This window comes from Myodes glareolus, chromosome X, assembly GCF_982192425.1.
Source record: "Myodes glareolus chromosome X, mMyoGla1.1, whole genome shotgun sequence".
NCBI classification, from domain to species: Eukaryota; Metazoa; Chordata; class Mammalia; order Rodentia; family Cricetidae; genus Myodes; species Myodes glareolus.
In genome coordinates, this window is record NC_142053.1 from 77,301,957 (window position 1) to 77,320,524 (window position 18,568).

An 18,568-nucleotide genomic window follows, 5' to 3' on the forward strand; every position below is an offset into this window, starting at 1 on the left:
CTCAGAATAAAGAATTGGGAAAATTTTCCAATCAAATGGACCTAAAACATAAGCTGGTGTAGCTATCCTAACATCTAACAAATCAGACTTCAAATTAAAATCAATCAAAAGGACAAGGAAGGACATTTCAGGGCTGGAGAGATGGCTCAGAGGTTAAGAGCATTGCCTGCTCTTCCAAAGGTCCTGAGTTCAATTCCCAGCAACCACATGGTGGCTCACAACCATCTGTAATGGGATCTGGTGCCCTCTTCTGGCCTGCAGGCATACACACAGACAGAATGTTGTATACATAATAAATAAATAAATAAATAAATAAATAAATAAATAAATAAGTAAGTAAATAAATATTAAAAAAGAAGGATATTTCATATTAGTCACAGGAACAATCCATCGAGAAGAAATCTCAATACTGAAATGAATGTCCTGAGTACAAGGGCACCCTCATATGTAAAAGAAACACTTTTCAAGCATAAATCACATATTAAACCCCACACATTAATAGTGGGAGACTTCAACACTCCACTCTCCCCAGTAGACAGGTCAACCAGACAGAAACCTAACAGAGAAATAAGATAACTAACAGATGTTATTACTCAAATGGACTTAAAAGACATCTATAGAGCATTCCTTCCAAACATAAAAGAATATACTTTCTTCTTAGCACCTCATGGAACATTCTCTAAAACTGACCACATGTTAGGTAACAAAACAAACCTCAGCAGATTAAAAAAAAAGACTGGAATAGCCCCATGTATCTTATCGGATTACCATGGCTTAACAATTCAATAGCAATACCAATTCCAGAAAGCCCACAAACACGTGGAAATTAAACAATGTTCACCTGAAGCTTCAACGGATCAATGAAGAAATAAGGGAAGAAATTAAAGATTTCCTAAAGTTAAATAAAAATGGTGAAACAACATACCCAAATTTATGGGACACAATGAAAACAGTGTTAAGAGGAAAGTTCATAGCACTAAATGTCTACATAAAAAAGCTGAAAAATTCAAGATGTCATTGTTTTTTACCGCTGAGTAAAACTCTAATGTATATATGTTCCACACCTTTTCTAACCATTCTTCTATTGAGGGGCACCTAGGTTGTTTCCAGGTTCTGGCTATTACAAATAGTGCTGCTATGAACATAGTTGAACAAATGCTTTTGTGGTATGATAGGGCATCTCTTGGGTATATTCCCAAGAGTGGAATTGCTGGGTCTTGAGGGAGGTTGACTCCCAGTTTCCTGAGAAACCGCCACACTGATTTCCACAGTGGCTGCACAAGTTTGCATTTCCACCAACAATGAATGAGAGTTCCCCTCTCTCCACATCCTCTCCAGCATAGGTTATCATTGGTGTTTTTGACTTTAGCTAATCTGACCGGTGTAAAATAGTATCTCATAGTTGTTTTGATTTGCATTTCCCTGATCGCTAAGGATGTTGAGCATGACCTTAAGTGTTTTTTGGCTATTCGAAGTTCTTCTGTTGAGAATTCTCTGTTCAGATCAGCACCCCATTTTTTAATTGGGTTAATTAGAGTTTTAGTGTCTAGTTTCTTGAGTTCTTTGTATATTTTGGAGATCAGACCTTTATCTGATGAGGGGTTGGTGAAGATCTTCTCCCAGTCAGAAGGTAGCCTTTTTGTCTTACTGACTGTGTCCTTTGCTTTACAGAAGCTTCTCAGTTTCAGGAGGTCCCATTTATTCATTGATTCTCTTATTGTCTGTGCTACTGGGGTTCTACTTAGGAAGTAGCCTCCTGTGCCTATATCTTGTAGACTATTTCCCACTTTCTCTTCTATCTGGTTGAAAGTGGTTCGATTAATGTTGAGGTATTTAAACCATTTGGACTTGATTTTTGTGCATGGTGATAGATACGGATCTACTTTCATTCTTCTACAGGTTGACATCCAGTTATGCCAGCACCATTTGTTAAAGATGCTTTCCTTCTTCCATTGCATACCTTTAGTCCCCTTTTCGAAAATCAAGTGTTCATAGGTTTGTGGGTTAATATCTGGGTCTTCTATTCGATTCCATAGGTCGACTTCTCTGTTCTTATGGCAGTACCAAGCTGTTTTCAATACTGTAGCTGTGTAATAGAGTTTGAAGTCAGGGATGGTTATACCTCCAGAAGTTCCTTTATTATATAAGATTGTTTTGGCTATCCTGGGTTTTTTGTCTTTCCATATAAACTTGATTATTGTTCTCTCAAGGTCTGTGAAGAAGTTTGATGGGATTTTGATGGGGATTGCATTGAATCTATAGATTGCTTTTGGTAGAATTGCCATTTTTACTATGTTGATCCTCCCAATCCAAGAGCAAGGGAGATCTTTCCATTTTCTGGTATCCTCCTCTATTTCTTTCTTCAAAGACTTAAAGTTCTTGTCAAATAGGTTTTTCACTTCCTTGGTCAGAGTTATCCCAAGATATCTTGAATTTTGCATGCAAATGGATGGACATAGAAAACGCTTTACTGAGTAAGGTAAGCCAGACCCAAAAAGAGGAATATGGTATGTATTCACTCATAAGTGGATTATAGCCATAATTAAAGGTCTTTGAGCCTATTATTCGTGATCCTAGAGAAGCTAAATAAGAAAGTGAACCTGAAGAAAATCATGTAGTTGTCCGCCTGGAGATTGGAAATAGACAAGAGTGCCAGGCAACCTCGGGTGCATGGGGGGGGTGGGGAGGTTGTTGGAAGGGGAGAGGGTTAGAGAGAAGGGAGTAGGGGAGGAATGGGGAAAACTCGGGGGACTGGGATGGAGGGGAGGGAGGAAGGATGGATATGGGATCAGGGAAGTATATATCTCAACTAAGGGAGTCATTTTAGGGTTTACAAGAGACTTGATTATAAAGGGGATCCCAGGTCCAAGGAGAGATCCACAGATTGTTCTCTGGACAGAGGAGAGGGTGCCTGAACCAGCCTTGGCCCACAACCATACTGATGAATATTTTGCATTTCACCATAGAACCCTCAACTGGCGATGGATGAAGATAGAGACAGAGATCCACATTGGAACACCGGACTGAGCCCCCCAAGGTCCAAAGGAGGAGCAGAAGGAGGAAGAACATGAAAATGAAATCAGCCCGCATGGGGTGCCATCACCCACTGATACAAGGGGACTGATCTAATGAGAGTTCACCAAGGCCAGTTGGACTGGGACTGAACGAGCACGTGATCCAACCAGATTCTCTGAATGTGGCCGGATTCTCGGAATGTGGCTGGCCCGGAGTCTTTCTGAAAAGCCATTGACAATGACACTGGGACTTGTTTCCTCTGCATATACTGGATTTTTGGGATCCAGTCTGTTTGGATACTCACCTTCCTGGACCTGGAGGGAGGGGGGAGGAACTTGAACTTCCCACAGGGCAGGAAACCCTGACTGCTCTTAGGGATGAAGAGGGAGGAGGAGAAGGAGTGGTGGGGAGTGGGAGGGTGTTGGGAGGAGGGGCGGAAATGGAAACTTTTATAATTTAATAAACTTTGAATAAAATAATAAAAAATAAATAAATTGATAAATATATCATCTATTCATTGACAACTATGTTGCCTTCAGTAAAACTTCTGTTATTTATAAGTATACCAGAAATTTCTTTTATAATTAGATATCTTTGAGTTATACATTTCTTGCGATCAAAATAAAACATAAAATATCATCCAAAAAAAGCTGAAAAAATCTCAAACTAGTGAATTAACAGAACATTTGAAAACTCTAGAAAAAAAAAAGCAAACTCACCAAGGAAAACAAGATGGCAGGAAATAATCAAACTGAGAGCTGAAATCAACAAAATAGAAACAAAGAAATCAAATAAAGAATCAATGAGACAAAGAGTTGGTTCTTTGACAAAATCAACAAAATTGACAAACCTTTATCCAAACTAACCAAAAAGCAGAGAGAAAATATCCAGATTAACAAAATCATAAATGAAAAGGGGGACATAACAACAGACATGGAGGAAATTGAGAGAATCAATACATCATATTTTGAAAACCTGTACCCCATAAAATTGGAAAACTTAAAGGAAATGGACAACATTTTGGATAAATATTAATTACCAGAATTAAATCAAGACCAGACAGGCAAATTAAATAGACCTCTAACTGCTAAAGAAATAGAAACAGTCATCAAAAGTTTCCCAACTGAAAAAAATAAAGCCCAGGACCAGATGCTTTCAGCGCAGAATTCTACAATATTTTTTTAAAAAAAAGTAATACCAGTACTTCTCAAATATTTCCACACAAAAAAGCAGAAGGAACATTGCAAAACTCTCTTTATGAGGCTAAAATTACCTTGATACCCAAACCACATAAAGACATTACTAAGAAAGAGAATTACAGACCAGTCTCACTCTTAAATATTGATGCAAAAATATTCAATAGAGTACTGGCAAATAGAATCCAAGAACACATCAGAACCATCATCCACTGTGATCAAGTCGGGTTCATCCCAGAGATGCAGGGATGGTTCAACATACAAAAATCTGTCAATGTAATCCATCATATGAACAAACTGAAAAATAAAAACAACTTGATCCTCTCATTAGATGCTTAAAAAGTTTCCATAAAAATACAACATCCCTTCATGATAAAGGTCTTGGAGAGAGCAGGGATACAAGGAACATACCTAAACGTGATAAAGGTAATTTCCAGCAAGTCAACAGGCAACATCAAACTAAATAAAGGGAAACTCACAGCGATCCCACTGAAATCAGAAATAAGACAAGGTTGTCCACTCTCTTTATATCTATTCAATATAGTTCTTGAGGTCTTACATAGAGTAATGAGACAGCAAAAAGAGATCAACGGTATACAAATCATAAAAGAAGTCAAATTCTCACTATTTGCTGATGATATGATGGTTTATATAACTGACCACAAAAATTCTATCAAGGACCTTCTACAACTCATAAACACTTTCAGTAATGTAGCAGGATACAAGATTAACTCAAAAACTCAGTAGCCTGCCTTTACACAGATGATAAATGGGCTGAGAAAGAAATCAGAGAAACATCACCCTTTACAATAGCCAAAAATAGCATAAAATATCTTGGAGTAACCCTAACCAAATAAGTGGAAGAACTGTATGACAAGAACTTTAAATCTTTGAAGAAAGAAATTGAAGAAGACACTAGAAAATGGAAAGATCCCTCATGCACTTGGGTAGGTAGAATTAACATAGTAAAAATGGCAATCTTACCAAAAGTCATCTACAGATTCAATTCAATGCCCATCAAAATCCTAGCACAATTTTTCACAGACATCAAAAGAACCATACTCAACTTCATATAAAGGGAAAAAACCCAGGATAGCCAAAACAATTCTGTACAGCAAAGGAACTTTTGGAGGCAACACAATTCCTAACTTCAAGCTCTACTACAGAGCTACAGTACTGAAAATACCATGGTATTGGCATAAAGACAGACAGGAGAACCAATGAAACTGAATAGAAGACCCAGATAATAATTTATACACGTACGAACACCTGATTTTTGACAAAGAAACAAAACATATAAAATGGAAAGAAGAAAGCATATTTAACAAATGGTGCTGACATAACTGGATATCGACATGTAAAAGAATGAAAATAAATCTATTATCAATCACCATACACACAACTCAAGTCTGAATGGATCAAAGACCTCAACATAAAGCCAGCCACCCTAAACCTCATAGAAGAGAAACTAGGAAGTACACTTGAACACACTGAAAAAAGAGACCACTTCCTAAATATAACCCCAGTAGCACAAACTCAGAGAGAAACAATAAATGGAACCTCCTGAAACTGAAAAGCTTCTGTAAAGCAAAGGTCATGATCAACAAGACAAAACAGCAGCCTACAAAATGGGAAAATATCTTCACCAACCCCAAATTATACAGAGGACTGATCTCCAAAATGTACAAAGAGCTCAAGAAATTGGTCTTCAAAAGAACAAATAATATAATAAAAAATGGAGTACAGACCTAAACAGAGAACTCTCAATAAAGGAATCTAAAATGACTGAAAGACACTTAAGGAAATGTTCAACATCCTTCATCATCAGAGAAATGCAAATCAAATAACTCTGAGATTCCATATTACACCTGTAGAATGGCCAAGATCAAAAACACTGATGACAACTTATGCTGGAGAGGATACGGGGTAAAGGGAAAACTTCTGCATTGCAGGTGGAGTGCAAGCTGGTACAGCCCCTTTGGATATCAGAGTTGTGATTTCTCAAAAAATTAGGAAACAAACTTCCTCAAGACCCAGTAATACCACTTTTGGGTATATACCCAAAGGATACTCAATCATGCCACAAGGACATGTGCTCAACTATGTTCATAGCAGCTTTGTTTGTCACAGCCAGAACCAGGAGACAACCTAAATGCCCCTCAGCCAAAAAATGGATAAGCAAAATGTGGTACAGTTACACAGTAAAGTACTCTACAGCAGAAAAAATAATGACTTCTTGAAATTTGCAACCAAATGTATGGATCTAGAAAACATCATATTGAGTGAGGTAACCCAGACCCAGAAAGACAAATATCATATGTACTCACTCATAAGTGGCTTTAGGAAATAAAGCAAAGAAAATCAGCCTACAATTCGCAATCACAGAGAACCTAGACAACAGAGAGAACCCTAGGAGAGACAAATATGGATCTAATCTACACGGGAAGTAGAAAAAGACAAGATCTCCTGCGTGAATTGGGAACATAGGGACCATGGAAAACGGTAGAAGGCAGAAGATGGAAGGGGAACAGATAAAAATGTATATCTCAATAAAATCAATTTGAAAAATGTTCAAACAGCAAAATAAGAAAAAAGAAAAGAAAAGTGGCAAAATAAAATGGCCAGGACAATGGAGTTGTCAACCATGAGCTGGGCTCCTGAAGAAAGGCAGTGGTTCTATCCCGTATCCTTTATGGTCCATCTCTACCAAAGATGACTTCCTGATAAAAAAGTAGCACTGTTCTTTCAGAAGGGCACATAATTATATGGGAGGCCTCCAGGATACTGTCTTTCTGCATGGCAGCAGCCAGGGTTTTGATCTGGAAATGCCAGGAGCTGATGTACAACATTTTTGAGACTCTAATTCTTGTTTGAAAAGAAGTATTAACTGATGAGGGCTGACTCACAGGTTGGAGGTCCCCATACCCACTTTCATCAGAACCCCCAAGATTACTAAGAGGAAGATCACCTTCACAGACACCTATGTCCTCTCAGAGGTCAAGGTATAGATTGAGATTTGTGTGTCAGGAGGGAAGAGTGAGATTATGAGGCAGAGAAACCTAAGAGTGCAAACCCTTGTACATTTAACAGGAAGACACATGAATGCCTAGGAGCTACAAATCTAAAAGATTCCGGTGGTGTAGGTCAAGCAGTAAAAACGTCAAAGCAGGATATCTGGAAGAACTTTCTGAGTGTTCACATTTGGTGCTAAGAGTGAATGTGCCAGAGGGAGGGGGAAGGTCCAAAGGCCAGGCCTGTGACAGGGTACAAAGAGGGAATGATACTCTGAACAGGGACACTTCCAATGTTAAGTTGAAGTTAATGGATTTTAGAATAATAGGATTTCAGAGAAATTGTGGGGATGAATTAAATATCAGTTGGAGATGGAGTTGGAAATGGGCAGACGAGAAATAGGGGTGGAAAAGTAGGACATAAGAAAGTAAAGTCAGGACAGAGAGCTCTTCGTTGGATCAGGCTTGGGACTCTGATTTCTTAAAGATTTGAGAGTTTGGTTCATCTAAGGAATGCACCAGACTGAAGAGAAAGATGTGTGTTGAGTGGCAAGTGCTTGGCCGAGCACACCTTTAATTCCAGGGTTGAGGGGGCAGAAGCACATGGATCTCTATGATTTGTTTGCCAGCTTGGTCTACACAGTGAGTTCAAGTAAAACCAGGAATACATACAGAAACCATGTCTTTAAATAGAGAGTGGAAGTTAATATAGTGGTAGGGAGCCAGCATGGTGAGGGTGAGTTGTAGAACGACGAGAAGAGGTCACGAAGTGTGACTTGGCATGCCAGGCAAAGGGCCTTTGCTATGGCCTCCTGAGAAGATGTTGAGAGGATTGTAAGGAGGTAAGACATCTTGGAAAATGTACTACAGTGGCCTGATTTGAGAAATATTTACTTCAACTTGAGCCGTGCCAAAAACATAATCAATTTCATGGTTTTTCTACTGAGCATAGCACAGTTTCCATGTTGAAGAAAGTCAAGCAGATATGGGGCAGGAAAGCCTGATGTGTCACCAGATGAACACAGTACCAACATGAAGTGAACAGGCAGGAGTTATGGGTCTTCATGGGATTGGTGGGTAGTAAGACAGTCTGTTTGAGGTATACAAGTCAGGAACCCTGTCTGAGGGGGAGGGAAAATAGAATGAGCAGAGACAGAATGGAAAGGGGTTCGGACAGGATTCCATCAGTCTATCTTTTCTTCTGGATGCAGCCTAGGGATACAAAGATGGGTCTTTTGGTGAGGTTCCAAAAAGGATCCTGAAAATCAAGCTCTAATTGAATTTCTGCCTGTGTGAAAAGGTGAGGAGAGGAGAGAAGTGATGTATGCAAAGGAAAGAGATAGTGGAGAATATCCTGGTCCTAAACTGCTAGGACAACACAGTGATGGGTCATTCAATTCCCAAGGGTGCCAAAGCCTTTGCCTGTCTGGTGGCCCTTGTTGTGTGTAATAGCATCCCTTTGGATACTTCCAGGAGGCAGAAAAAAAGCCTCTCATTAATGAAGGTTGTTTTGGGAGACTGTTTATTTCCTGCTTGCCCAGACTGCCAAATAATCACACATGAACTATATTATTCAAATCACTGCCTGGCCAATCACTTAAGCACATTGCTACCTAGCTCTTATATTTTAAATTAACCCATTTTCTTTGTTTTATATTTGACCATGAGGCTCGTGGCCTACCAGCAAGTTTCCCTGGCAGCTAGCATCCTTTGGACTTCTCACTGTCTCTCTAATATATGTCCTAATACCTGGCTAAATTCTGTTAAGCTATTGGCCAAAATCAGCTTCTTTATTAACCAATAAAAGTAACACATATACAGAAGAACTTCCCATACCAGATGGTGATGGTCTTTGATGTAAAGAAATGTGATTGTCTCCAAATTTAGGAGATTGAATGAATGATGCTATATGTATATAAGAGAGCCATAAAGCTCTCTTATAAAGAAAACCAGCCTACAAATCACAACCCCAAAGAACTTAGACAACAGTGAGGACACTAAGAGAGACTTACATAGATCTAATCTACATGGCAAGTAGAAAGTAGAAAAAGACAAACCAGGAAGCCAAAATTTCAAGACTATGGCTTTTTCTTTCTATCATTGAATCAGGAAAACCTCTCATAAAGGAGTCACAGCATGTTGCCAGCAAGCAAAGCCCATTGGGGAAAATAAATGCAACTAAAGTTTTTTTAGTGTCTAGAATTCCTTTTCAAGTTCTCTCAGGCTTTACATGGATTTTAGTTGGTCATGTGGGCACCAATTTGTTGAAGGAAGAGCTACTCGTTGGTTCCCGGATACTCAGCAGCTCAGACCCAAACTAATCACACAGAAACTATATTATTTAAATCACTTCTTGGTGATAAGCAAAATATACATCAGTATGGTTATGGGCCACGGCCGATTCAGGCACCCTCTCCTCTGTCCAGAGAGCAATCTGGGGGATTTCTCCTTGGACCTGGGATCCCATATATAATCAAGTCTCCTGTAAACCCTAAAATGGCTCCCTTAGTTGAAATATATTGTTCCCTGATCCCATATTCATCCTACCTCCCTCCCCCCTCCATCCCCGGCCACCAAGCTTTCCCCGTTCCTCCCCTACTCCCTTCTCTCTAGCCCTCTCCCCCTCCATCGACCCTCCCACCCCCCCATGCACCCGAGGTTACCTGGGACTCTTGTCTATTTCCTACCTCCTGGTGGATAGCTAAATAATCTTCATCAGGTTCATCTTCTTATTTAGCTTCTCTAGGATCACGAATAATAGGCTCAAAGACCTTTAATTATGGTTAGAATCCACTTATGAGTGAATACATACCGTGTTCCTCTTTTTTGGGTCTGGCTTACCTCACTCAGTAAAGCGTTTTCTATTTCCATCCATTTGCATGCAAAATTCAAGATGTCATTGTTTTTAACCGCCAAGTAAAACTCTAATGTATATATGTTCCACACCTTTTTTAACCATTCTTCTATTGAGGGGCACCTAGGTTGTTTCCATGTTCTGGCTATTACAAATAGTGCAGCTATGAACATAGTAGAACAAATGCTTTTGTAGTATGTTAGGGAATCTTTAGGGTATATTCCCAAGAGTGGTATTTCTGGCGAAGGACGGCTATGCAGTCGGAGGCCCACATTGGAGCAACGGATTGAGCCCCCCAAGGTCCAGAGGGGGAGCGGAAGGAGGAGGAACATGAAAGACGAAGTCAGTACTGCGAGGGATGCTATCACCCACTGATGCAAGGGAACGGATCTGATGAGAGTTTACCAGGGCCAGTCGGACTGGGACTGAACGAGGATGTGATCTAGCCAGATTCTCGGAATTTGGCCGGATTCTCTGACTGTGGCTGGCCGGGGGTCTTTCTGAAAAGCCATTGACTATGACACTGGGACCTGTTTCCTCTGCATGTGCTGGATTTTGGGGATCCAGTCTGTTTGGACGCTCGCCTTCCTGGACCTGGAGGGAGGGGGAGGGAGCTGGAGCTTCCCACAGGGCAGGAAACCCTGACTGCCCTGGAGGACGGAGGGGAGGGGGGGGAGTGGGGGGAGTGGGAGGGTGTTGGGAGGGGGGGCGGAAATGGAAACTTTTATAATTTAATAAAATTTACAAAAAAAAATAAATCACTTCTTGGCCCATTAGCTCTAGTTTCTTTTTTTTAAGTTTATTAAAATATAAAAGTTTCCATTTTCGCCCCTCCTCCCAACACCCTCCCACTCCCCCCACTCCCTCTCCTCTTCCCTCTCCATCCCTAAGAGCAGTCCGGGTTTCCTGCCCTGTGGGTAGTTCAAGTTCCTCCCCGCTCCCTCCAGGTCCAGGAAGGTGAGTATCCAAACAGACTGGATCCCCAAAAATCCAGAATATGCAGAGGAAACAAGTCCCAGAGTCATTGTCAATGGCTTTTTAGAAAGACTTCGGGTCAGCCACATTCAGGGAATCCAGTCTCCTCCAGAGAATCTGGTTGGATCAAGCGCTCCTTCAGTCTCAGTCAACTGGCCTTGGTGAACTCTCAATAGATCAGTCCCCTTGTATCAGTGGGTGATCGCTCCCCTTGCGGTTCTGATTTCCTTTTTCATGTTCTTCCTCCTTCTGCTCCTCCTTTGGACCTTGGGGGGCTCAGTCCGGTTCTCCAATGTGGGTCTCCGTCTGCATCGCCATCCATCGCCAGATGAAGGTTCCCTCTGATCTTGCCCTCCCTGCTCACGTTCTTCTTTCTTCTGCTTCTCGCTTGGACCTAGGGAGTTAAGTCCAGTGTTCCAACGTGGGTCCCCGTCTCTATCTCCATCCATTGCCAGATGAAGGATCTATGGTGATAAGCAAAATATTCATCAGTATGGTTATGGGCCAAGGCCAGTTCAGGCACCCTCTTCTCTGTCCAGAGAACAATCTGGGGATCTCTCCTTGGACCTGGGATCCCATTTACAGTCAACTCCCTAGTAAACCCTAAACTGACTTCCATAGTTGAGATATATTCTTCCCTGAACCCATATCTATCCTTCCTCCCTCCCCCCTCCCAGTCCCCCGAGCATTTCCCATTCCTCCCCTGCTCCCTTCTCTCTAACCCTCTCCCCTTCCAACAACCCTCCCACCGCCCCCCACCCCCCACACCCGTAGTTACCTGGAACTCTTGTCTATTTCCAATCTCCAGGAGGAAAACTACCTGCATTTTCTTCAGGTTCACCTTCTTATTTAGCTTCTCTAGGATCACGAATAATAGGCTCAAAGACCTTTAATTATGACTAGAATCCACTTATGAGTGAATACATACCTTATTCCTCTTTTTGGGTCTGGCTTACCTGACTCAGTAAAGCGTTTTCTTTTTCTTTTTTTTATTTTTCTTTTTATTTATTTATTTTTTTATTTAATTTTTACTGGGAACCCCTCCAGAATCAAGTCTCTTGCAAACCCTAGAATGGCTCTCTTAGTTGCGATATAAACTTCCCTGCTCCCATAACCATCCTTCCTCCCTCCCCCCTCCCATTCCCCCAAGCCATCCCCAATTCTCGCCCTCTCCCCTCTCCCTAACCATCTTCCCTTACTTCCACCCCCCCACCCCCCATGCACCCGAGTTTGCTTGGCAATCTTGCCTAGTTGTATTATCCAGGAGGATAACTATATAAATTTTCTTCAGGTTCACCTTCTTATCTAGCTTCTCTAGGATCACAAATTATAGACTCAAAGACCTTTAACTGTGGCTAGAATCCACTTATGAGTGAGTACATACCATATTCCTCTTTTTGGGTCTGGGTTACCTCACTCAGTAAAGCGTTTTCTATTTCCATCCATTTGCATGCAAAATTCAAGATGTCATTGTTCTTTACCGCTGAGAAAAACTCTAATGTATATATGTTCCACACCTTCTTTAACCATTCTTCTATTGAGGGGCACGTAGGTTGTTTCCAGGTTCTGGCTATTACAAATAGTGCTGCTATGAACATAGTTGAACAAATACTTTTGTAGTATAATAGGGCATCTCTTGGGTATATTCCCAAGAGTGGAATTGCTGGGTCCTGAGGGAGGTTGACTCCCAGTTTTCTGAGAAACTGCCACACTGATTTCCACAGTGGCTGCACAAGTAGCTAACACTTATATCTTAATTTAACCTATTTCTAGCAATCTGTATATTCCCACATGGCTGTGGCTTACCAGCTAACGTTCTGGCATCCGTCTCTGGCAGGGTTACATGAGTTCTCTTTGAAACTGCCTTCCTTCTCCTAGCAGTCAGTTTAGTTTCCCCACCCCCAGCTCTATTCTTTTGCCCTATCACAGGCCAAGACAGTTTCTTTATTAACCATTGGTATTCAAGGCATATAGAGGGGAAATCCCACATCACTGAAAGCACTCTTGAGATTAAGAGAGTAAAGTAAGTTTTTGATGGTGTGGGGGCAGACGGGTGAGAAAGGATGAAATAGGGGATGCGGCATTAATATGTGCGAACCAATGAACAGTTAACCCAACTGAAGGCCCTGCATGAAGGGATAGGAGCAGAAAGTACAGGAACTTCCTGATAAAGAAGTAGCAGTGTTCTTTCAGAAGTGCACAATTAGCCCTATGGGTGGTCTCCAGGATACTGACATCCTGTGTGGGAGCAGCAGCCAGGGATCAGATCTGATCTTGAAATCCCAGGAGCTTATATACAACATCTTTGAAACTCTCATATTTTTTAAATAAAGTATTAACTGGTGAAAAGTTACTCACAGGTTGAAGGTCTCCAAACCCACTTTCATCAGAACCCCCAAGATTACAAGGAAGAAGATCACCTTCACAGTCTTCTATGTCCTAACAGATGTCAAGATATGAATTGAAGTCTGTGATTTGTGAGTCAGGAGGGAAGGGTGCAATTGGGAGGACAAAGATGTTAAGAGTGCAAACCCTTGTACAAGGAACAGGAAGACACGTTCATCCCTGTGAACTGAAAATCCTTAAGATTCCAGTGGTGTATGTCAGGTAGTGGTAAGGTCAAAGCAGTATATCTGGACGAGCTTCCCTGAGTGTCCACATTTGGTGTTAAGAGAGGGTTACCTGAGGGAGTCCCAAGGCTAGGCTTGTGACAGGATACATAGGGGATGAGAAGAGCATGGATGAGACATCTCCAAAGTTAAATTGAAGTTAATGGATTTTATAAATTGTAGGTAAGTATCAAATATCAGGTGGAGATGGAGTTGGAGACGGACAGAAGAAGACCAGAGGGTGGGAAAGAAGCATATGGGAAAGAAAGGTCAGTACAGTGACCTCTTCCTCGTAAGCTGAGGCATCAGATTATGGTCTCTGATTGATGAAAGGTTTGACAGTTTAGTGGGTCAAAGGATTCACCACACTGAAGACAAAGAGATGTATTGACTAGCTGGGATTGGGGGAGCACAAGTTTAATCCCAGCATTCTGGAGGCAGAGGAAGGTAAATCTCTGTGAGTTCAGTGACAGCCTAGTCTACATACTGAGTCTAGGACAGCCAGGAATACATTGAGAAACCCTGTCTTTTAAGAGAGAGTGGAGGTTCATATAGTGGAAGGGAGAAAGCATAGTGAGGGTGCAGTTGTAGAGAGAGGAGTAGACACCACCAAGGATGACTTGTCAAGCCACCAAAAGTTACTTTGGTATGGACACCTGAAGAGATATTGAGGGGATTGTAGGCAGGTAAGACATCTCTGAAAATTAATCACAGTGGCCTGATTGCAGAAGACTTTGCCTCAACTCTAGCCATCTCATGCATATAAGCGATTACAAAGGTTTTCTGCTGGGTGTAATGCAATTCTCCTCTTAAAAATTGCCAAAGTTGAGAAAAGATATGGAGCAGTCAAATAGATATGGGGCAGAAAAGCACTACCTACCACCAGGGGCACATGAACACAGTACCAACATGAGGAGAACAGGGAGAAGTTATGGGACTTCACAGTATTGGTGGGCAGTAAGACAGTCTGGTTGAAGTATGCAAGTAAGGACCCCTGAATGAGGGGAGGGAGGGTAGAAAGAGCAGGGAAAGACTGGGAAAGGGATCAGGGAGTAAGTCCTCGGTTCTCCTTGTCCTCTGGGATGCAGTTGAGGCATATCAAGGTGCATACTTTTGGTGAGTTGCACCAGAAGGGCTCCTGAAATTCAATTCTGGTTGAATTTCTGCCTGCATGATGGGGTGAGGTGAGGAGAGAAGTGATGTGTGCAAATAAAAGAAATAGGGGAGAATTTCCTGACCCTGATCTACTAGGACAACACAGTGATGGGTCATTCAATTCCCAAGGATGCCAAGGCCTTTGCTGTCGGATGGCCCTTGCATTTCTTTGGGGAAATATGGATGCTTCATGGAGGGGGAAATAGGCTCTTGTTGATGGTGGTGATGCCCTTTGGTGTAAGAAAATGTGAATCTCTCCAAATCTAGGAGACGGAATGAATGATGCGGTGGGTGTATAGAGAGTAAAGAGCAAGGTGTGCCAGGCTGAAGGTAGGACACAGGCAGGTGTAGTGAGCTCTGACTGCTGAGGAGTACTCTTCGGGATGAGAAAGATTGCTTCCTCCACTCACTGAGAGTGGAAGCAGTTGAAAGTCTCATGATATCATTCAACAATTTGAACCCAACAAAGAAGACCCTTTACCACCAATCAACTTATACAGGGTCCCAGAAACAGGAGTGGTGAAAACTTTAAGGGACTTGACTACTGTCATGGAATAATGGTGAGGCATACGTGTGTTACAAGAAGAGTTTTGTCTGTGGCTATGAGCAGAGTGTCAGGCATACTTGAGAGCAGAGCTGTACAGACTTTGTAAGGGAGAGAAATCCGACGTGACAAGGCTGGAGGCAAAGCAGGAAATAGAGGAGAGGACAGGAAAAAACAGATGGATGACAGATAGTTTGACAGCTGTGAGGAATAGCAGTTGCCATGAGTTAGGGACATAAGGCAGCAGGTCAAATATATAGCGTCTGTTTGTGTAGAGAAACAGGCTATAGGTTGGGACAAATTCCAGCAGTGGGCTAGAAGAACTAAGACCTGATTCAGATGCTGTGCAGGAGGCAAAGGTGAAAAGCACATAGTGAAGAAGCCCCCTTGAAATTAAAAGGGTGAAATGAGTTTTTGATGGCATGGGGGCAGATGTGTAAGAAAGGAGGGAATAATGAATGGGTACCACTGGCTGTGTGGGAACAACTGAGGAGTTAACCCATCTGAAGGCCCTGTATGAGGGGGTAGGAGGAGGAAGTACAAGGGCAGCTCTTCTATGTCTCAAAGAGGGGTGCTGGTGAGGAGAAAGGGGGCTTTGGGAAAGATTATCAAAAGAATCCCTGTGGGAGGGAGGCCAAGGTAAGTTGGTGAAACAAACTTGAGTCAGAGTCAGGCAAAATGTCACATGACTTGAGGTGGAGGGAATGGTAAAGAAAGATCCCTAGGAGGATCAAGACTGTGAAGTGGTGATCAGAGGGTATATTAGAAAGAGGGCCTCAGGCTTGAGGACTATTAGGTGGATGGTCTCACAATTTGTAGGATCCCCTGGGTTTCCAGACTGTAAGGATAGGCCTACTGTGAAAGGAGTTCACAGAAATGATACTAACAGAAACAAGGAAATGAAAGGTGGTTGGGTTGATACACAAACCCCTAAGGAGGAGGTAGGGTACTGAGCTATCAAAATATTTGGAAAAGGGTTACTGAGTGAGATGTGAGACTAAATGTGCTTTTGAGTAATTCTGGACAACTATGTCTCATACAATAGTGTCAACATAAAAGTCTCAAGTAAACTCACGGAATGAATGGGGGTCAACATCAGCTACAACCTAGTATGATAAGATAATTTGAAAGGCTCCTAGTTTATGGAGTAAGTCGCTCACTGGTAAGCAAAAGGGAAAAGTGGGAAAGACAAGAAATGAGTGCATGTGCATAAGGTCATTGAAAAAGAGAATAAAGAAGAGTTTGATGGGTGAAATCCCAAGTTGTCCTTTCATGTCAGCAAAAGGAAGGAAACTCCAGTAGTTGTTCCCTGATAGTCAATTAGAACAGACTAAGCCAATTGCAATTGAATTCAAAATAAAGGACATCACCTTGTCATATACTATCACATTCACCCTGTGTTCTATGGACTCAGATGTTGTGGGGGCAAAGGATCCTGGATACCTTCATTCATCAGTTGACAGACTCAGCACAGAAGAAATGGGACTGATTTCAAGACAAGTTGATCATGAGACTTGTTACTAAATTCAGAATCACTGGGAAGACAGGGAAATCAAGTCTTTCATGGTACTTCCTACTAGGAAGGGGTAATAGACCTAGGATGAAGGGTGTCAAAGAAGTGGACATATTCAAGATGTTCTTGTGAGTTCACTCTGCTAAAAGAAATTAAGTTGTTCATGTGAACCAAAACTTCTGGAATAGGTTAGTAAGCAAGGGAGGCAGAGGAGGATGATGAGGATGAAGACGGCAGCAATGGGAAACAGCCAAAACAAGGAAGATGCAAATCCTGAGTTGGGGGCCTGTAAAAACAGAGTGATTCTATCCCTTATTTGTTATAGTCGACTTTACCAGAACTGCCTTCCTGATAAAGAAGTAGCACTGTTCTTTCAGAAGTGCACATATAGCCCTATGGGAGGCCTCCAATATGTTGCCTTCCTGCATTGGAACAACCAGAGACTGATCTGGTCTGGAAATGCCAGGAGCTGATGTACAACATTTTTGAGACTCTAATACTTATTTGAAAAGAAGTATTAACTGGTGAGGGCTTACTCACAGGTTGGAGGTCCCCATACCCACTTTCATCAGAACCCCCAAGATTACTAAGAGGAAGATCACCTTCACAGACACCTATGTCCTCTCAGAGGTCAAGGTATAGATTGAGATTTGTGTGTCAGGAGGGAAGAGTGAGATTATGAGGCAGAGAAATCTAAGAGTGCAAACCCTTGTACATTTAACAGGAAGACACATGAATGCCTAGGAGCTATAAATCTAAAAGATTCCGGTGGTGTAGGTCAAGCAGTAAAAACGTCAAAGCAGGATATCTGGAAGAACTTTCTGAGTGTTCACATTTGGTGCTAAGAGTGAATGTACCAGAGGGAGGGGGAAGGTCCAAAGGCCAGGTCTGTGACAGGGTACAAAGGGGGAATGATATTCTGGACAGGGACACTTCCAATGTTAAGTTGAAGTTAATGGATTTTAGAATAATAGGATTTCAGAGAAATTGTGGGGACTAATCACATATCAGTTGGAGATGGAGTTGGACATGAAGAGAAGAGAAAAAGGGATGGGAAAGTAGGACATGAGGAAGGAAAGTCAAGAGAGTGAGCTCTTCGTCAATTCCCAATTCTGATTGCTTAAAGATTTGAGAGTTTGGTTCATCTAAGGAGTTCAGCAGACTGAAGAGAAAGAGGTGTGTGTGAGGCTGGGCTTGGTGGAGAACCACTTTAATTCCTATATTCAGGAGGCAAAGGCTGGTGGATCTCTATGAGTTCAATGATAGCTTGTTCTACATAGTGAGTTCAAGTAAAACCAGGAATACATAGAGAGATCATGTCTTTAAAGAGTGAATAGGGATTAATAAAGTTGAAGGGAGAAACCATAGTGAGGGTGCAGTTGTACAGAAGGGACTAGATGTTTCCAAGTGTGACTTAGCAGACCAATCAAAGGGCCTTTGCCAAGATGTTGAGAGGATTGCAGGCAGGTCAGACACCTCTGAAATTGTATTACAGTAGCCTGATTTGAGAAATCTTAGCCTCAACTCCAGCGATGCCATGCACATACTCGATTTCAGGGTTTTGCCAGTGGGCACAGTGCAGTTTCCCTGCTGAAGGAAGTCAAGCAGATATGGGGCAGGAAAGCCTGATCTGTCAACAGGGACATGTGAACATGGTACCAACATGAGGCGAACAAAAAGGAGTTAATGGATTTCG